The following is a 21502-nucleotide window of genomic DNA, read 5'->3' as shown; positions in this document are numbered from 1 at the left end:
GAGGACAGGGGAATCCATGACTGATATGTAAAATTAAATTAAATTATAAAATAAAAAAATAAAATTAAAAAAAAGTTAATGAGTCACTTACAGTGCAAGAAGTATTAACTTTCCTACAACTGAATACCAGATAAAACCGTAAGAAGCAAAACTGGTCCATGTGTCTGTCTAGCTACGCATTCCCTACTCGACGGGAAGTGCTAAATCTTCTGAGTGAACCTAGGTAGAAGGCAAGGAGATCCTGACTCAGTCTCCGCAGCTGCCTGTCAAATGTAAATATGCAAACAGTCATCCAGATGCATATGGAATTTTTATTCCAGATATTTCAAGTAGACAGCATCAAAGTGGTATAACAATATAGTGTGTCTAAATAAACAGAGTCACCATTGAAAAAACATGAATGGTTCAGTTTATTTGCATTTTCTAGAGAGTCATTTGGGACTGGATTAACCATCCATCTGTTTCACTAAGAAAGTCCCTACTATCCTACAATTTGGCTTCATTAATTGAAATAACAATACAGTTTTTCCATATTTATGATAGTGTGATTATAGCTATGATTAAAGAGAAAAAGAACAATATTAATGTCACAATATATCATATAGATGATATACATAGAGGTATATAGATAAACAGGCAGACAAACAGACAGACAGATATATAGATGGATGGACAGATGAAGGGATAATTGGATGGATGAAGAGGCAGACAGATAGAAGGATAAAAGTTGGATATAAATAGACAGGACAGAAAGATAGATAGATTCAGACAGATATAAACTATCTAATTAGGTTATAAAGTATACGTTAGAGAAATTCTTAAGTATGCTTTAGAATAATTTTTGATTCAATGTGTCAACTGATTATTTTAATCTTAAAAATATTAAGAAACGGTGTCCAGGATATTTTCCATCTATCATTAACCAGATGAGACATTCTGGAGTAATTTGTAATTCCTTTAAGAATTACGAACATGGCCTCTTATGCTGCCAAAACCCTAGGATAGCCTTGGACATCATGATCCAGATGGAAGGGTAACTCATCTTGGGAATATCCTGAGAGATGAAAGGAAGGATGGATTATAAACACAATCAAGTTCTATAAAATGACCCTGTGCTGTTTCTTTTTTATTTTATTTATCTAGCATATAAAACTATAAAAAATTCTTGTTGATAAAATACACAGGAGACTGGGTTCTAACCCTAACAAGAATTTGGATCACCATTTTAAAAAGAGCATCCTTAGTGAAGGGATTATACCTCTGGAAATTCATTACTAGTGGGGTTCTGAACTTTGATATATATATATATATATATATATACATATATATATATATATATATTACTACTTGGTATTATTGTGGAGAATATTTCCCCTATTATTATATTTTACTCTAATATTATAAATGTAATGAAAACTCATGAAGGAAAATACTATGATAATACACTATCACGCACTACACCTGATATCTATCACAATTCCACACTACATGTGTTCTGGTGTGAAGATCAGACACTCAGACCGGCAGTCGTGCTCCATGGATCAATCATCATCAGTGGTCATCATTGATCCAACACTGCCTTTTCCTTTCTCTCAAACTTTCTATGTATTTATCGCCCAACTATTCACCTCACTTGCAGCAGTCCTATAACAAGTCACAAAATCAGGATTTGTTTTGAAATTATGCAACAGATTTTGTGCCACCCTGATTCTGTCTTTCTACTTAATTTTGGAAATCCCCAACACGGTGCTCATGGTCATGTTTAATTGAGCATGCAGTCTCAATTGGCCTAACAGGATCCGAATGCATGCCTTTACCAAGACAACATAGATGTGTGATCAAGGCCACCCAAAAGAAAACAAGGACTTTGACTCCACTTACATCAGTTCCCTTGATCCTCAACACATGGGGACAGGGCAACCACGGACCTCCCAGCCAGGAAACACGGTGTCAATCATCATCCTTCCAGGAAGTACAAAGGAAGAATGATAATAAAAAATTGATATTTATCAAATGATTTCCACATTTCTCCTCCTTTCAATATTTGTTATTTAGGATTCATATTGTTATGATAGTGTCTTAAGAATTCAAGTGAGATATAAAATTAAGGTCTTGAACCTAAGTGGAGCTTAATCCATTAATTATATTTCATATATGAACTTGGATAAACCTTATATACATCTTTAAACCAATTACTTTTTAACAGATTTCTAGAGTATCTACAAGCAGTAGCGGTAGCATTTGTAGTAGAACAGTTATCTACTCATTGATCAATGCCACCATATTTATTTACATTTGTATTTGTGTGAATATTTATATCATGCCATTGATCCACTAAGAAATTTCATCAAAGTGCATGCTTCTAATGAACAGTATGTGCTCCACAAGCCTAGTGGTTTTTCCAGGCTAACAGGAGCAAATGAGATGTGTGATGATGAGAAAGAACCTCAGACACCCATAATTGTAGTCATCGTCCGTGACTTATATCGCCGCAGGGGAATTGTCATCATTGGTCCGTGATAGCCTACCTCTTCTCTATCTAGTAATATGTGTGTGTTTGTTATTTAGCACAGTAATTCATTAACAATAAAAGTGCCTCTGATTTTATTTTGTTTTTTGTTTTTTTCCAGAATACCTAACCTCTGCTCTAAACTATAATAACATAGAGCAAAACAAGACAATAATTTTGAATATTACTCACACAGGATTTGGACTTCAGGTGAGCACTGAGAATAAGTGTAGAGATTATGGGTGTGGCCCAGTGATTAAAGCAGACTGAGCCATTCCTTCAGTGGGACGAGCACTGTGGATGATGAAAATTTAATACTTTAACTATGTAAGTATGTAAATCTTTTTCTGTAGATGTTGGTGAATCTGTGGTAATAGCTATTTATTTTCACTTAAAAAATTGACGTCTTGGGGTTTGGTTCATTTTAATGTGTAATGATTTTTGGCACATTTGAATAATAAAGACTTAAGAATTTACTAATGTCAACCTTTCCTCCCTTAAGTAAGTATTAAAGCAAAGACCCACAATAAGCCATGAAGCCAGCAGCCATGAGAAAAGATGGAAGGATATAGAACTCAGAGATAAACACCTATTCCATGATAAACTGAGCATTACAGGTATTGTGTGTCTAGCTGAGTCCAGTGTGTCTAGCAGTACAAAGATAGAAATATTAAATGAATGGAGAGATAGGGGGGCACAGTCTAGAGTCAGATTTTTGAGGCCAAGGCCCGCTCAACAAACACTGATTGAGACTAGCCTCATGTTCGCTGTAGACGAAGCTCACTGTCAAAGCCAAAGAGTCACTTACAGTGTTAGCTGTATTAACTTTCCTACAACGGAATACCAGATAAAACCGTAAGAAACGAAACTGGTCCATGTGTCTGTCTAGCTACGCATTCCCTACTCGACGGGAAGTGCTAGATCTTCTGAGTGAACCTAGGTAGAAGGCAAGGAGATCCTGACTCAGTCTCCGCAGCTGCCTGTCAAATGTCAATATTCAAAGAGCCATCTGGATGCATATGGGATTCTTTATTCCAGAAACTTCAAGGAGACAGCACCGAAGTGGTATAATACTATAGTGTGTCTTAATAAATAAATAAATAAATAAATAAATAAATAAATAAATAAATAAATAGGACCACCTTGTAAAAACCTGGGTGGTTCACTTGAATTGGTCTTCTAAAGAGTCTGGGAATGGATGAACCATTCACCTGTTTGACAACAGCAGGTCCTCACTAGCCTCCACTTTGGCTTCAAACCTTGAGATAACAATACCCTGTTTCTGTATTTATTATAGTGTCAATGCAGCTGTGGTTCAACAGAAACAGTACAATAAAAAGGACAGATGCTATCATGGATATGATAGATGATAGATAGATAGATAGATAGATAGATAGATAGATAGATAGATAGATAGATAGATAGATAGATAGATAGATAGATAGGACACATATATACATACATTAATGATGGAATTATAGTTCAAGTTGGATAGAAAGATACATGGATAGAGAGAAAAACAGATACAGATATATACAAGGAATCAAATATGTCATTAAACATGCTTTAGAGCACTTCTTAAGAATGCTTTAGATCAATTCTTTGATTCAGTGTGTCATGAGATTTATGTTAAAGTTAATGATATTAAGAAACTGTGTCCATGATATTTTGTATCTGTCTTCAACTGGATGTGTCCTTCTGAAGCAGTGTGTAATTCATTTAAGAATAAGGAGAAGCAGTCGGAGTAACACAGGAAAATGAACTGTACTTACCTGGTCACTGTGCTCCCAAGACCCTAGGCTCGCCGTAGACATCGTGATCCACAAGGAAGGGCAACTCAGGAATATCCAGAGAGATGAAAAGAAGAAAGGATTATACACAAAATCACAAAATCATGTTCTATACAATGACCCTTGTGTTGTTTCTTTTTTATTTCAATCATCTACGATTATACAATGTTGATACATTCTTCTTGAGAAAGTACACAGGAGACCCAGTTCTAACCTTAACAAGAATTTTGACCACCATTTTGTCATTTTATTTTTTTTTTTATTTCAGAGTTCTTTTTTCACATTAGATACCAACCACAGTTCCCTCTCCCCTGCCCGCTGATCCCACCCACCCTCCAATTTTCCTCCACCCAACCTCCTATCCAGTCCTCAGAGAAGGTAAGGCCTCCCAGGGGGAGTCAAGGAAGTCCGCCATATCAAGGCCAGGCAGGACCAAGCTGCTGCATCAAGGCTGAGCAAGGCATCCCTCCATGGGGAATGGGCTCCAAAAAGCCAGTTCATGCACGAAGGATAAGTCCTGGTGCCACTGCCAGTGGCACCATAAGTTGTCCAAGTCACACAACTGTCACCCACATTCAGAGGGCCTAGTTCGGTCCCATGCAGGTTCCCCAGTTGTCAGTCCAGAGTCAGTGAGCTCCCATGAGCTCAGGTCTCTGTGGCTTTCCCCATCATGATCTTGTCCCCTTTGCTCATATAATCTCTCCTCCTTTGCTTCAACTGGACTCCGGGAGCTCCACAAGTGCTTAGCTGTGGATCTCTGCATCTGCTTCCATTAGTACTGGATGAAGGTTCTATGATGACAATTAGGGTAGTCATCAATCTGATTAGAGGAGAAGGCCAGTTGAGGCACCCCCTCCACTATGGCTCGGAGTATTAGCTGGGCTCATCCTTGTGGATTCCTGGGAATTTCCCTTCTACGAGGTTTCTTCCTTACCCCATAATGGCTCCCTCCATCAAGACATCTCTTTCAGGTCTCTCCATCTCTGTCCCTCCCCCAAATGCACCATCTACTTCCCTCATTCTTCTCTTTCCACCTCCGCTTATCTCCACCCCTCCTCCCAGGTTGGCAATTCACTCAGGAGTTCTGATTGATTTCCCCTTCCCAGGAGGGGGCATGTACATCTATCTATCTCTCTTAAGGTCCTCCTTGATACCTAGTATCTCTGGGGCTGTGGATTGTAGCCTGGTTATCCCTGGCTTTACTTGACTATCATGGCAAACAGCACCAAGCATCCTTAGCCAAGGGATTATACCTCTGGAAAGCCATTACTAGTGGGTTCCTGAACTTTGATGCATATATATATATATATATATATATATATATATATGTATATACTCTTAGCATTACTACATGGTATTATTTGAGAAGCCCTTCCCCTCTCATGTGTTTTATTTGACTCTAATTATATGAATGTAATGAAAACTCATGAACAAAAATACTATGATAATACACTATCACGCACTACACCTGACATCTATCACAATTCCACACTACATGTGTTCTGGTGTGAAGCTCAGACACTCAGACCTGTAGTCATGCTCCATGGATCAATCGTCATCAGTGATCATCATTGATCCAACACTGCCTTTTCCTTTCTCTCACACTTTCTATATATTTATCACCTAACTATCCGCCTCACTCCCAGTAGTCCTATAACAAGTCACAAAATCTGGATTTGTTTTGAAATTATGCAACAGATTTTGTGCCACCCTGATTCTGTCTTTCTACTTAATTTTGGAAATCCCCAACACGGTGCTCATGGTCATGTTTAATTGAGCACGCAGTCTCAATTGGCCTAACAGGAGCCTATGCATGCCTTTACCAAGACAACCTAAACGTGTGACCAAGGCCACCCAAAGCAAAACAAAAATCTTGACTCCACTTACATCACTTCCCTTGATCCTCAACACATGGGGACAGGGCAACCACGGACCTCCCAGCCAGGAAACACGGTGTCAATCATCATCCTTCCAGGAAGTACAAAGGAAGAATGATAATAAAAAGATTGGTATTTATCAAATGATTTCTACCTTTCTCCTTTCAATATTTGTTATGTAGGATTCACATTGTTATGATAGTGTCTTCAGAAATCAAGGAAGATTTAAAAATTAAGGTCTTGACCCTCACTGGGGCTTAATCCATTCAGTATACTTGCCATGTGAACTTGGATTAAGTAAGTTTATATACATCTTTATACTAATACTTGTTAACAGACTTCCAGAGGTTCCACATGTAGCAGTAGCATTTGTGGTAAAAAAAAAAAAAATATTTGTTTACTAGTTGATCTATGCCTCAAAAATTTGTTTTCATTTATATTTGTGAGAATATTTATAAAATGTTTCACTGATCCACTAATACTCATGAAACTGCTTGATTATAATGTCAGTACGGGCTCCACATGCCTAACGTTTATTGCCCGGTTAACAGGGGCACATAGGATGGATGTATGGTGATGAGAACCTCAGACACCCAGAATTGTAGTCATCGTCCGTGACTTATACTGCCACCCCAGACTTGGTCATCATCGGTCCATATTAGCCTTCCTCTTCCCTAGTAATGTGTGTATGTGTGTTATTAAACACATGAATCCGTTAATAATAAATGTGCCTCTGATGTAATTTTGTTCTTCGGGAACAAATAACCAAATACCGTGGTCAGATACATTCTATACTCTATAACAACACAGAGCATCCCGTGAGCAATACAATAGAATAATTTTGAATATTACTCACATAGCTTTGGGTCTTCATGTAAACACCGAGAGGAAGTGTAGAGATTTTGGGTATGGCCCAGTGTTTAGAGCAGACTGACGCCATTCCTTCTGAGGGATGAGCACTGTGGATGGTGAAAATTTCATGACTTAACTAATGCAAGCTTTGTAAACCTTTTTCTGTAAACGATGGTGACTAGGTTAAAGTAAAAACCTTAATTTTTATTACAAGAAAAATGGGAAATGCTGCAGAGTATTATTTTGTTTAAGGTGTGTTACTTTTGTTTAGGTTGCATTTGTTTAACTCTGAGAAGCTTTGTTCTTGTGCCTGTCTAAAACACCTGATGGTCTAATAAACAACTGAATGGCCAATAGCAAGGCAGAAGAAAGCATAGGCAGGGTTGTGGGTGGGGGGAGAGGGAAAAAATAGAAGGAGAAGTCTGGGAGAGGTGGAAAGAAGAAGCCAGAGGAAGAAGAGGACATCAGGGGCCAGCCACCCAGCTACAAATCAAGACATGAAGTTAAGAGTAAGATTTGCAGAAGTAAGAGAACATGAGAAGCCCAGAGGCCAAAGGTAGATGGGATAATTTAAAGTTAAGGAAATCTGGCAAGAAATAAGCCAAGCTAAGGCCAGATATTTATAATTTGGTATAAGCCTCCATGTGTGCTTTACCTGGTAACTGGATGGGGGGCCCCCAGAAAAGACAAAAACAAATACAAAAAAAAAAAAAAAAACAACACTTTACAAAGAGAGGAGTGTCTCATCTTGGCCACCCATAGCAAAACAAAAATCTTGACTCCACTTACATCAGTTCCCTTGATCCTCACACAGGAGGACTGGGCAACCGTGGTCCTCCCAGCCAGGAAACCAGGTGGCAATCATCATCCATCCAGGGATTACACAGCAGAGAAGATAATAAAAACATTGATAGTTTTCAAATGAGTTCTATATTTCTCCTTTCACTATTCGTTACTTAGGATTCACATGGTTATGATAGTGTCTTAAGAGATCACGTGAGATATAAGATTAAGGTCTTGACCCTCACTGGGCCTTAATCCATTAATTATACTTCTTATGTGAACTTGGATGAAGTTTATATACATCTTTAAGCCAATTAACTTTTAATAGATTTCTAGAGTATCTACAAGCAGTAGCGGTAGCATTTGTAGTAGAACAGTTATCTACTCATTGATCAATGCCACCATATTTATTTACATTTGTATTTGTGTGAATATTTATATCATGCCATTGATCCACTAAGAAATTTCATCAAAGTGCATGCTTCTAATGAACAGTATGTGCTCCACAAGCCTAGTGGTTTTTCCAGGCTAACAGGAGCAAATGAGATGTGTGATGATGAGAAAGAACCTCAGACACCCATAATTGTAGTCATCGTCCGTGACTTATATCGCCGCAGGGGAATTGTCATCATTGGTCCGTGATAGCCTACCTCTTCTCTATCTAGTAATATGTGTGTGTTTGTTATTTAGCACAGTAATTCATTAACAATAAAAGTGCCTCTGATTTTATTTTGTTTTTTGTTTTTTTCCAGAATACCTAACCTCTGCTCTAAACTATAATAACATAGAGCAAAACAAGACAATAATTTTGAATATTACTCACACAGGATTTGGACTTCAGGTGAGCACTGAGAATAAGTGTAGAGATTATGGGTGTGGCCCAGTGATTAAAGCAGACTGAGCCATTCCTTCAGTGGGACGAGCACTGTGGATGATGAAAATTTAATACTTTAACTATGTAAGTATGTAAATCTTTTTCTGTAGATGTTGGTGAATCTGTGGTAATAGCTATTTATTTTCACTTAAAAAATTGACGTCTTGGGGTTTGGTTCATTTTAATGTGTAATGATTTTTGGCACATTTGAATAATAAAGACTTAAGAATTTACTAATGTCAACCTTTCCTCCCTTAAGTAAGTATTAAAGCAAAGACCCACAATAAGCCATGAAGCCAGCAGCCATGAGAAAAGATGGAAGGATATAGAACTCAGAGATAAACACCTATTCCATGATAAACTGAGCATTACAGGTATTGTGTGTCTAGCTGAGTCCAGTGTGTCTAGCAGTACAAAGATAGAAATATTAAATGAATGGAGAGATAGGGGGGCACAGTCTAGAGTCAGATTTTTGAGGCCAAGGCCCGCTCAACAAACACTGATTGAGACTAGCCTCATGTTCGCTGTAGACGAAGCTCACTGTCAAAGCCAAAGAGTCACTTACAGTGTTAGCTGTATTAACTTTCCTACAACGGAATACCAGATAAAACCGTAAGAAACGAAACTGGTCCATGTGTCTGTCTAGCTACGCATTCCCTACTCGACGGGAAGTGCTAGATCTTCTGAGTGAACCTAGGTAGAAGGCAAGGAGATCCTGACTCAGTCTCCGCAGCTGCCTGTCAAATGTCAATATTCAAAGAGCCATCTGGATGCATATGGGATTCTTTATTCCAGAAACTTCAAGGAGACAGCACCGAAGTGGTATAATACTATAGTGTGTCTTAATAAATAAATAAATAAATAAATAAATAAATAAATAAATAAATAAATAGGACCACCTTGTAAAAACCTGGGTGGTTCACTTGAATTGGTCTTCTAAAGAGTCTGGGAATGGATGAACCATTCACCTGTTTGACAACAGCAGGTCCTCACTAGCCTCCACTTTGGCTTCAAACCTTGAGATAACAATACCCTGTTTCTGTATTTATTATAGTGTCAATGCAGCTGTGGTTCAACAGAAACAGTACAATAAAAAGGACAGATGCTATCATGGATATGATAGATGATAGATAGATAGATAGATAGATAGATAGATAGATAGATAGATAGATAGATAGATAGATAGATAGATAGATAGATAGGACACATATATACATACATTAATGATGGAATTATAGTTCAAGTTGGATAGAAAGATACATGGATAGAGAGAAAAACAGATACAGATATATACAAGGAATCAAATATGTCATTAAACATGCTTTAGAGCACTTCTTAAGAATGCTTTAGATCAATTCTTTGATTCAGTGTGTCATGAGATTTATGTTAAAGTTAATGATATTAAGAAACTGTGTCCATGATATTTTGTATCTGTCTTCAACTGGATGTGTCCTTCTGAAGCAGTGTGTAATTCATTTAAGAATAAGGAGAAGCAGTCGGAGTAACACAGGAAAATGAACTGTACTTACCTGGTCACTGTGCTCCCAAGACCCTAGGCTCGCCGTAGACATCGTGATCCACAAGGAAGGGCAACTCAGGAATATCCAGAGAGATGAAAAGAAGAAAGGATTATACACAAAATCACAAAATCATGTTCTATACAATGACCCTTGTGTTGTTTCTTTTTTATTTCAATCATCTACGATTATACAATGTTGATACATTCTTCTTGAGAAAGTACACAGGAGACCCAGTTCTAACCTTAACAAGAATTTTGACCACCATTTTGTCATTTTATTTTTTTTTTATTTCAGAGTTCTTTTTTCACATTAGATACCAACCACAGTTCCCTCTCCCCTGCCCGCTGATCCCACCCACCCTCCAATTTTCCTCCACCCAACCTCCTATCCAGTCCTCAGAGAAGGTAAGGCCTCCCAGGGGGAGTCAAGGAAGTCCGCCATATCAAGGCCAGGCAGGACCAAGCTGCTGCATCAAGGCTGAGCAAGGCATCCCTCCATGGGGAATGGGCTCCAAAAAGCCAGTTCATGCACGAAGGATAAGTCCTGGTGCCACTGCCAGTGGCACCATAAGTTGTCCAAGTCACACAACTGTCACCCACATTCAGAGGGCCTAGTTCGGTCCCATGCAGGTTCCCCAGTTGTCAGTCCAGAGTCAGTGAGCTCCCATGAGCTCAGGTCTCTGTGGCTTTCCCCATCATGATCTTGTCCCCTTTGCTCATATAATCTCTCCTCCTTTGCTTCAACTGGACTCCGGGAGCTCCACAAGTGCTTAGCTGTGGATCTCTGCATCTGCTTCCATTAGTACTGGATGAAGGTTCTATGATGACAATTAGGGTAGTCATCAATCTGATTAGAGGAGAAGGCCAGTTGAGGCACCCCCTCCACTATGGCTCGGAGTATTAGCTGGGCTCATCCTTGTGGATTCCTGGGAATTTCCCTTCTACGAGGTTTCTTCCTTACCCCATAATGGCTCCCTCCATCAAGACATCTCTTTCAGGTCTCTCCATCTCTGTCCCTCCCCCAAATGCACCATCTACTTCCCTCATTCTTCTCTTTCCACCTCCGCTTATCTCCACCCCTCCTCCCAGGTTGGCAATTCACTCAGGAGTTCTGATTGATTTCCCCTTCCCAGGAGGGGGCATGTACATCTATCTATCTCTCTTAAGGTCCTCCTTGATACTAGTATCTCTGGGCTGTGGATTGTAGCCTGGTTATCCCTGGCTTTACTTGACTATCATGGCAAACAGCACCAAGCATCCTTAGCCAAGGGATTATACCTCTGGAAAGCCATTACTAGTGGGTTCCTGAACTTTGTTGCATATATATATATATATATATATATATATATATATATATATGTATATACTCTTAGCATTACTACATGGTATTATTTGAGAAGCCCTTCCCCTCTCATGTGTTTTATTTGACTCTAATTATATGAATGTAATGAAAACTCATGAACAAAAATACTATGATAATACACTATCACGCACTACACCTGACATCTATCACAATTCCACACTACATGTGTTCTGGTGTGAAGCTCAGACACTCAGACCTGTAGTCATGCTCCATGGATCAATCGTCATCAGTGATCATCATTGATCCAACACTGCCTTTTCCTTTCTCTCACACTTTCTATATATTTATCACCTAACTATCCGCCTCACTCCCAGTAGTCCTGTAACAAGTCACAAAATCTGGATTTGTTTTGAAATTATGCAACAGATTTTGTGCCACCCTGATTCTGTCTTTCTACTTAATTTTGGAAATCCCCAACACGGTGCTCATGGTCATGTTTAATTGAGCACGCAGTCTCAATTGGCCTAACAGGAGCCTATGCATGCCTTTACCAAGACAACCTAAACGTGTGACCAAGGCCACCCAAAGCAAAACAAAAATCTTGACTCCACTTACATCACTTCCCTTGATCCTCAACACATGGGGACAGGGCAACCACGGACCTCCCAGCCAGGAAACACGGTGTCAATCATCATCCTTCCAGGAAGTACAAAGGAAGAATGATAATAAAAAGATTGGTATTTATCAAATGATTTCTACCTTTCTCCTTTCACTATTTGTTATGTAGGATTCACATTGTTATGATAGTGTCTTCAGAAATCAAGGAAGATTTAAAAATTAAGGTCTTGACCCTCACTGGGGCTTAATCCATTCAGTATACTTGCCATGTGAACTTGGATTAAGTAAGTTTATATACATCTTTATACTAATACTTGTTAACAGACTTCCAGAGGTTCCACATGTAGCAGTAGCATTTGTGGTAAAAAAAAAAAAAAATATTTGTTTACTAGTTGATCTATGCCTCAAAAATTTGTTTTCATTTATATTTGTGAGAATATTTATAAAATGTTTCACTGATCCACTAATACTCATGAAACTGCTTGATTATAATGTCAGTACGGGCTCCACATGCCTAACGTTTATTGCCCGGTTAACAGGGGCACATAGGATGGATGTATGGTGATGAGAACCTCAGACACCCAGAATTGTAGTCATCGTCCGTGACTTATACTGCCACCCCAGACTTGGTCATCATCGGTCCATATTAGCCTTCCTCTTCCCTAGTAATGTGTGTATGTGTGTTATTAAACACATGAATCCGTTAATAATAAATGTGCCTCTGATGTAATTTTGTTCTTCGGGAACAAATAACCAAATACCGTGGTCAGATACATTCTATACTCTATAACAACACAGAGCATCCCGTGAGCAATACAATAGAATAATTTTGAATATTACTCACATAGCTTTGGGTCTTCATGTAAACACCGAGAGGAAGTGTAGAGATTTTGGGTATGGCCCAGTGTTTAGAGCAGACTGACGCCATTCCTTCTGAGGGATGAGCACTGTGGATGGTGAAAATTTCATGACTTAACTAATGCAAGCTTTGTAAACCTTTTTCTGTAAACGATGGTGACTAGGTTAAAGTAAAAACCTTAATTTTTATTACAAGAAAAATGGGAAATGCTGCAGAGTATTATTTTGTTTAAGGTGTGTTACTTTTGTTTAGGTTGCATTTGTTTAACTCTGAGAAGCTTTGTTCTTGTGCCTGTCTAAAACACCTGATGGTCTAATAAACAACTGAATGGCCAATAGCAAGGCAGAAGAAAGCATAGGCAGGGTTGTGGGTGGGGGGAGAGGGAAAAAATAGAAGGAGAAGTCTGGGAGAGGTGGAAAGAAGAAGCCAGAGGAAGAAGAGGACATCAGGGGCCAGCCACCCAGCTACAAATCAAGACATGAAGTTAAGAGTAAGATTTGCAGAAGTAAGAGAACATGAGAAGCCCAGAGGCCAAAGGTAGATGGGATAATTTAAAGTTAAGGAAATCTGGCAAGAAATAAGCCAAGCTAAGGCCAGATATTTATAATTTGGTATAAGCCTCCATGTGTGCTTTACCTGGTAACTGGATGGGGGGCCCCCAGAAAAGACAAAAACAAATACAAAAAAAAAAAAAAAAACAACACTTTACAAAGAGAGGAGTGTCTCATCTTGGCCACCCATAGCAAAACAAAAATCTTGACTCCACTTACATCAGTTCCCTTGATCCTCACACAGGAGGACTGGGCAACCGTGGTCCTCCCAGCCAGGAAACCAGGTGGCAATCATCATCCATCCAGGGATTACACAGCAGAGAAGATAATAAAAACATTGATAGTTTTCAAATGAGTTCTATATTTCTCCTTTCACTATTCGTTACTTAGGATTCACATGGTTATGATAGTGTCTTAAGAGATCACGTGAGATATAAGATTAAGGTCTTGACCCTCACTGGGCCTTAATCCATTAATTATACTTCTTATGTGAACTTGGATGAAGTTTATATACATCTTTAAGCCAATTAACTTTTAATAGATTTCTAGAGTATCTACAAGCAGTAGCGGTAGCATTTGTAGTAGAACAGTTATCTACTCATTGATCAATGCCACCATATTTATTTACATTTGTATTTGTGTGAATATTTATATCATGCCATTGATCCACTAAGAAATTTCATCAAAGTGCATGCTTCTAATGAACAGTATGTGCTCCACAAGCCTAGTGGTTTTTCCAGGCTAACAGGAGCAAATGAGATGTGTGATGATGAGAAAGAACCTCAGACACCCATAATTGTAGTCATCGTCCGTGACTTATATCGCCGCAGGGGAATTGTCATCATTGGTCCGTGATAGCCTACCTCTTCTCTATCTAGTAATATGTGTGTGTTTGTTATTTAGCACAGTAATTCATTAACAATAAAAGTGCCTCTGATTTTATTTTGTTTTTCGTTTTTTTTCCAGAATACCTAACCTCTGCTCTAAACTATAATAACATAGAGCAAAACAAGACAATAATTTTGAATATTACTCACACAGGATTTGGACTTCAGGTGAGCACTGAGAATAAGTGTAGAGATTATGGGTGTGGCCCAGTGATTAAAGCAGACTGAGCCATTCCTTCAGTGGGACGAGCACTGTGGATGATGAAAATTTAATACTTTAACTATGTAAGTATGTAAATCTTTTTCTGTAGATGTTGGTGAATCTGTGGTAATAGCTATTTATTTTCACTTAAAAAATTGACGTCTTGGGGTTTGGTTCATTTTAATGTGTAATGATTTTTGGCACATTTGAATAATAAAGACTTAAGAATTTACTAATGTCAACCTTTCCTCCCTTAAGTAAGTATTAAAGCAAAGACCCACAATAAGCCATGAAGCCAGCAGCCATGAGAAAAGATGGAAGGATATAGAACTCAGAGATAAACACCTATTCCATGATAAACTGAGCATTACAGGTATTGTGTGTCTAGCTGAGTCCAGTGTGTCTAGCAGTACAAAGATAGAAATATTAAATGAATGGAGAGATAGGGGGGCACAGTCTAGAGTCAGATTTTTGAGGCCAAGGCCCGCTCAACAAACACTGATTGAGACTAGCCTCATGTTCGCTGTAGACGAAGCTCACTGTCAAAGCCAAAGAGTCACTTACAGTGTTAGCTGTATTAACTTTCCTACAACGGAATACCAGATAAAACCGTAAGAAACGAAACTGGTCCATGTGTCTGTCTAGCTACGCATTCCCTACTCGACGGGAAGTGCTAGATCTTCTGAGTGAACCTAGGTAGAAGGCAAGGAGATCCTGACTCAGTCTCCGCAGCTGCCTGTCAAATGTCAATATTCAAAGAGCCATCTGGATGCATATGGGATTCTTTATTCCAGAAACTTCAAGGAGACAGCACCGAAGTGGTATAATACTATAGTGTGTCTTAATAAATAAATAAATAAATAAATAAATAAATAAATAAATAAATAAATAGGACCACCTTGTAAAAACCTGGGTGGTTCACTTGAATTGGTCTTCTAAAGAGTCTGGGAATGGATGAACCATTCACCTGTTTGACAACAGCAGGTCCTCACTAGCCTCCACTTTGGCTTCAAACCTTGAGATAACAATACCCTGTTTCTGTATTTATTATAGTGTCAATGCAGCTGTGGTTCAACAGAAACAGTACAATAAAAAGGACAGATGCTATCATGGATATGATAGATGATAGATAGATAGATAGATAGATAGATAGATAGATAGATAGATAGATAGATAGATAGATAGATAGATAGATAGAAAGATAGATAGGACACATATATACATACATTAATGATGGAATTATAGTTCAAGTTGGATAGAAAGATACATGGATAGAGAGAAAAACAGATACAGATATATACAAGGAATCAAATATGTCATTAAACATGCTTTAGAGCACTTCTTAAGAATGCTTTAGATCAATTCTTTGATTCAGTGTGTCATGAGATTTATGTTAAAGTTAATGATATTAAGAAACTGTGTCCATGATATTTTGTATCTGTCTTCAACTGGATGTGTCCTTCTGAAGCAGTGTGTAATTCATTTAAGAATAAGGAGAAGCAGTCGGAGTAACACAGGAAAATGAACTGTACTTACCTGGTCACTGTGCTCCCAAGACCCTAGGCTCGCCGTAGACATCGTGATCCACAAGGAAGGGCAACTCAGGAATATCCAGAGAGATGAAAAGAAGAAAGGATTATACACAAAATCACAAAATCATGTTCTATACAATGACCCTTGTGTTGTTTCTTTTTTATTTCAATCATCTACGATTATACAATGTTGATACATTCTTCTTGAGAAAGTACACAGGAGACCCAGTTCTAACCTTAACAAGAATTTTGACCACCATTTTGTCATTTTATTTTTTTTTTTATTTCAGAGTTCTTTTTTCACATTAGATACCAACCACAGTTCCCTCTCCCCTGCCCGCTGATCCCACCCACCCTCCAATTTTCCTCCACCCAACCTCCTATCCAGTCCTCAGAGAAGGTAAGGCCTCCCAGGGGGAGTCAAGGAAGTCCGCCATATCAAGGCCAGGCAGGACCAAGCTGCTGCATCAAGGCTGAGCAAGGCATCCCTCCATGGGGAATGGGCTCCAAAAAGCCAGTTCATGCACGAAGGATAAGTCCTGGTGCCACTGCCAGTGGCACCATAAGTTGTCCAAGTCACACAACTGTCACCCACATTCAGAGGGCCTAGTTCGGTCCCATGCAGGTTCCCCAGTTGTCAGTCCAGAGTCAGTGAGCTCCCATGAGCTCAGGTCTCTGTGGCTTTCCCCATCATGATCTTGTCCCCTTTGCTCATATAATCTCTCCTCCTTTGCTTCAACTGGACTCCGGGAGCTCCACAAAGTGCTTAGCTGTGGATCTCTGCATCTGCTTCCATTAGTACTGGATGAAGGTTCTATGATGACAATTAGGGTAGTCATCAATCTGATTAGAGGAGAAGGCCAGTTGAGGCACCCCCTCCACTATGGCTCGGAGTATTAGCTGGGCTCATCCTTGTGGATTCCTGGGAATTTCCCTTCTACGAGGTTTCTTCCTTACCCCATAATGGCTCCCTCCATCAAGACATCTCTTTCAGGTCTCTCCATCTCTGTCCCTCCCCCAAATGCACCATCTACTTCCCTCATTCTTCTCTTTCCACCTCCGCTTATCTCCACCCCTCCTCCCAGGTTGGCAATTCACTCAGGAGTTCTGATTGATTTCCCCTTCCCAGGAGGGGGCATGTACATCTATCTATCTCTCTTAAGGTCCTCCTTGATACTAGTATCTCTGGGGCTGTGGATTGTAGCCTGGTTATCCCTGGCTTTACTTGACTATCATGGCAAACAGCACCAAGCATCCTTAGCCAAGGGATTATACCTCTGGAAAGCCATTACTAGTGGGTTCCTGAACTTTGATGCATATATATATATATATATATATATATATATATGTATATACTCTTAGCATTACTACATGGTATTATTTGAGAAGCCCTTCCCCTCTCATGTGTTTTATTTGACTCTAATTATATGAATGTAATGAAAACTCATGAACAAAAATACTATGATAATACACTATCACGCACTACACCTGACATCTATCACAATTCCACACTACATGTGTTCTGGTGTGAAGCTCAGACACTCAGACCTGTAGTCATGCTCCATGGATCAATCGTCATCAGTGATCATCATTGATCCAACACTGCCTTTTCCTTTCTCTCACACTTTCTATATATTTATCACCTAACTATCCGCCTCACTCCCAGTAGTCCTGTAACAAGTCACAAAATCTGGATTTGTTTTGAAATTATGCAACAGATTTTGTGCCACCCTGATTCTGTCTTTCTACTTAATTTTGGAAATCCCCAACACGGTGCTCATGGTCATGTTTAATTGAGCACGCAGTCTCAATTGGCCTAACAGGAGCCTATGCATGCCTTTACCAAGACAACCTAAACGTGTGACCAAGGCCACCCAAAGCAAAACAAAAATCTTGACTCCACTTACATCACTTCCCTTGATCCTCAACACATGGGGACAGGGCAACCACGGACCTCCCAGCCAGGAAACACGGTGTCAATCATCATCCTTCCAGGAAGTACAAAGGAAGAATGATAATAAAAAGATTGGTATTTATCAAATGATTTCTACCTTTCTCCTTTCACTATTTGTTATGTAGGATTCACATTGTTATGATAGTGTCTTCAGAAATCAAGGAAGATTTAAAAATTAAGGTCTTGACCCTCACTGGGGCTTAATCCATTCAGTATACTTGCCATGTGAACTTGGATTAAGTAAGTTTATATACATCTTTATACTAATACTTGTTAACAGACTTCCAGAGGTTCCACATGTAGCAGTAGCATTTGTGGTAAAAAAAAAAAAATATTTGTTTACTAGTTGATCTATGCCTCAAAAATTTGTTTTCATTTATATTTGTGAGAATATTTATAAAATGTTTCACTGATCCACTAATACTCATGAAACTGCTTGATTATAATGTCAGTACGGGCTCCACATGCCTAACGTTTATTGCCCGGTTAACAGGGGCACATAGGATGGATGTATGGTGATGAGAACCTCAGACACCCAGAATTGTAGTCATCGTCCGTGACTTATACTGCCACCCCAGACTTGGTCATCATCGGTCCATATTAGCCTTCCTCTTCCCTAGTAATGTGTGTATGTGTGTTATTAAACACATGAATCCGTTAATAATAAATGTGCCTCTGATGTAATTTTGTTCTTCGGGAACAAATAACCAAATACCGTGGTCAGATACATTCTATACTCTATAACAACACAGAGCATCCCGTGAGCAATACAATAGAATAATTTTGAATATTACTCACATAGCTTTGGGTCTTCATGTAAACACCGAGAGGAAGTGTAGAGATTTTGGGTATGGCCCAGTGTTTAGAGCAGACTGACGCCATTCCTTCTGAGGGATGAGCACTGTGGATGGTGAAAATTTCATGACTTAACTAATGCAAGCTTTGTAAACCTTTTTCTGTAAACGATGGTGACTAGGTTAAAGTAAAAACCTTAATTTTTATTACAAGAAAAATGGGAAATGCTGCAGAGTATTATTTTGTTTAAGGTGTGTTACTTTTGTTTAGGTTGCATTTGTTTAACTCTGAGAAGCTTTGTTCTTGTGCCTGTCTAAAACACCTGATGGTCTAATAAACAACTGAATGGCCAATAGCAAGGCAGAAGAAAGCATAGGCAGGGTTGTGGGTGGGGGGAGAGGGAAAAAATAGAAGGAGAAGTCTGGGAGAGGTGGAAAGAAGAAGCCAGAGGAAGAAGAGGACATCAGGGGCCAGCCACCCAGCTACAAATCAAGACATGAAGTTAAGAGTAAGATTTGCAGAAGTAAGAGAACATGAGAAGCCCAGAGGCCAAAGGTAGATGGGATAATTTAAAGTTAAGGAAATCTGGCAAGAAATAAGCCAAGCTAAGGCCAGATATTTATAATTTGGTATAAGCCTCCATGTGTGCTTTACCTGGTAACTGGATGGGGGGCCCCCAGAAAAGACAAAAACAAATACAAAAAAAAAAAAAAAACAACACTTTACAAAGAGAGGAGTGTCTCATCTTGGCCACCCATAGCAAAACAAAAATCTTGACTCCACTTACATCAGTTCCCTTGATCCTCACACAGGAGGACTGGGCAACCGTGGTCCTCCCAGCCAGGAAACCAGGTGGCAATCATCATCCATCCAGGGATTACACAGCAGAGAAGATAATAAAAACATTGATAGTTTTCAAATGAGTTCTATATTTCTCCTTTCACTATTCGTTACTTAGGATTCACATGGTTATGATAGTGTCTTAAGAGATCACGTGAGATATAAGATTAAGGTCTTGACCCTCACTGGGCCTTAATCCATTAATTATACTTCTTATGTGAACTTGGATGAAGTTTATATACATCTTTAAGCCAATTAACTTTTAATAGATTTCTAGAGTATCTACAAGCAGTAGCGGTAGCATTTGTAGTAGAACAGTTATCTACTCATTGATCAATGCCACCATATTTATTTACATTTGTATTTGTGTGAATATTTATATCATGCCATTGATCCACTAAGAAATTTCATCAAAGTGCATGCTTCTAATGAACAGTATGTGCTCCACAAGCCTAGTGGTTTTTCCAGGCTAACAGGAGCAAATGAGATGTGTGATGATGAGAAAGAACCTCAGACACCCATAATTGTAGTCATCGTCCGTGACTTATATCGCCGCAGGGGAATTGTCATCATTGGTCCGTGATAGCCTACCTCTTCTCTATCTAGTAATATGTGTGTGTTTGTTATTTAGCACAGTAATTCATTAACAATAAAAGTGCCTCTGATTTTATTTTGTTTTTTGTTTTTTTCCAGAATACCTAACCTCTGCTCTAAACTATAATAACATAGAGCAAAACAAGACAATAATTTTGAATATTACTCACACAGGATTTGGACTTCAGGTGAGCACTGAGAATAAGTGTAGAGATTATGGGTGTGGCCCAGTGATTAAAGCAGACTGAGCCATTCCTTCAGTGGGACGAGCACTGTGGATGATGAAAATTTAATACTTTAACTATGTAAGTATGTAAATCTTTTTCTGTAGATGTTGGTGAATCTGTGGTAATAGCTATTTATTTTCACTTAAAAAATTGACGTCTTGGGGTTTGGTTCATTTTAATGTGTAATGATTTTTGGCACATTTGAATAATAAAGACTTAAGAATTTACTAATGTCAACCTTTCCTCCCTTAAGTAAGTATTAAAGCAAAGACCCACAATAAGCCATGAAGCCAGCAGCCATGAGAAAAGATGGAAGGATATAGAACTCAGAGATAAACACCTATTCCATGATAAACTGAGCATTACAGGTATTGTGTGTCTAGCTGAGTCCAGTGTGTCTAGCAGTACAAAGATAGAAATATTAAATGAATGGAGAGATAGGGGGGCACAGTCTAGAGTCAGATTTTTGAGGCCAAGGCCCGCTCAACAAACACTGATTGAGACTAGCCTCATGTTCGCTGTAGACGAAGCTCACTGTCAAAGCCAAAGAGTCACTTACAGTGTTAGCTGTATTAACTTTCCTACAACGGAATACCAGATAAAACCGTAAGAAACGAAACTGGTCCATGTGTCTGTCTAGCTACGCATTCCCTACTCGACGGGAAGTGCTAGATCTTCTGAGTGAACCTAGGTAGAAGGCAAGGAGATCCTGACTCAGTCTCCGCAGCTGCCTGTCAAATGTCAATATTCAAAGAGCCATCTGGATGCATATGGGATTCTTTATTCCAGAAACTTCAAGGAGACAGCACCGAAGTGGTATAATACTATAGTGTGTCTTAATAAATAAATAAATAAATAAATAAATAAATAAATAAATAAATAAATAGGACCACCTTGTAAAAACCTGGGTGGTTCACTTGAATTGGTCTTCTAACG

At 38.9% G+C, this 21502-nt stretch overlaps 1 long non-coding RNA gene, 3 other non-coding genes and 7 pseudogenes across 53 annotated transcripts in view; all 11 read right to left on the bottom strand.

Annotated features, from left to right (window-relative positions):
- Window positions 1-21502, bottom strand: part of LOC114684504 — a 137813-nt gene that overhangs the window by 18979 nt on the left and 97332 nt on the right. For 43 of the 50 annotated variants that reach the window (XR_005092812.1, XR_005092841.1, XR_005092828.1 and 40 more), the window contains 10 exons: window positions 18064-18110; window positions 16161-16970; window positions 13755-14674; window positions 12970-13072; window positions 12123-12203; window positions 10215-11022; window positions 7818-8736; window positions 7033-7135; window positions 4282-6267; window positions 92-2803 (listed from right to left, as the gene is read on the bottom strand). This is a non-coding gene — a long non-coding RNA (uncharacterized LOC114684504). Of the gene's footprint in view, window positions 1-91; window positions 2804-4281; window positions 6268-7032; window positions 7136-7817; window positions 8737-10214; window positions 11023-12122; window positions 12204-12969; window positions 13073-13754; window positions 14675-16160; window positions 16971-18063; window positions 18145-21502 lie in introns of all 50 variants that reach the window. The other 7 variants (XR_005092823.1, XR_005092850.1, XR_005092810.1 and 4 more) reach the window with 7 other exon arrangements.
- Window positions 2441-2517, bottom strand: LOC114684544 (annotated as a pseudogene).
- LOC114684537 lies at window positions 5807-5878 on the bottom strand. The gene has a single exon (XR_003733385.1). It is a non-coding gene; the product is annotated as a small nucleolar RNA SNORD113/SNORD114 family (small nucleolar RNA).
- Window positions 6755-6832, bottom strand: LOC114684530 (annotated as a pseudogene).
- LOC114684543 lies at window positions 8374-8450 on the bottom strand (annotated as a pseudogene).
- Window positions 11743-11814, bottom strand: LOC114684536. The gene has a single exon (XR_003733384.1). It is a non-coding gene; the product is annotated as a small nucleolar RNA SNORD113/SNORD114 family (small nucleolar RNA).
- Window positions 12692-12769, bottom strand: LOC114684529 (annotated as a pseudogene).
- Window positions 14311-14387, bottom strand: LOC114684542 (annotated as a pseudogene).
- Window positions 17684-17755, bottom strand: LOC114684535. Its single transcript, XR_003733383.1, has one exon. It is a non-coding gene; the product is annotated as a small nucleolar RNA SNORD113/SNORD114 family (small nucleolar RNA).
- Window positions 18631-18708, bottom strand: LOC114684527 (annotated as a pseudogene).
- On the bottom strand, window positions 20249-20325 carry LOC114684541 (annotated as a pseudogene).

The sequence above is a fragment of the Peromyscus leucopus genome, chromosome 14 (assembly GCF_004664715.2).
Source record: "Peromyscus leucopus breed LL Stock chromosome 14, UCI_PerLeu_2.1, whole genome shotgun sequence".
Lineage (NCBI taxonomy): Eukaryota > Metazoa > Chordata > Mammalia > Rodentia > Cricetidae > Peromyscus > Peromyscus leucopus.
This window is presented reverse-complemented; position numbering and strand designations above follow the sequence as displayed.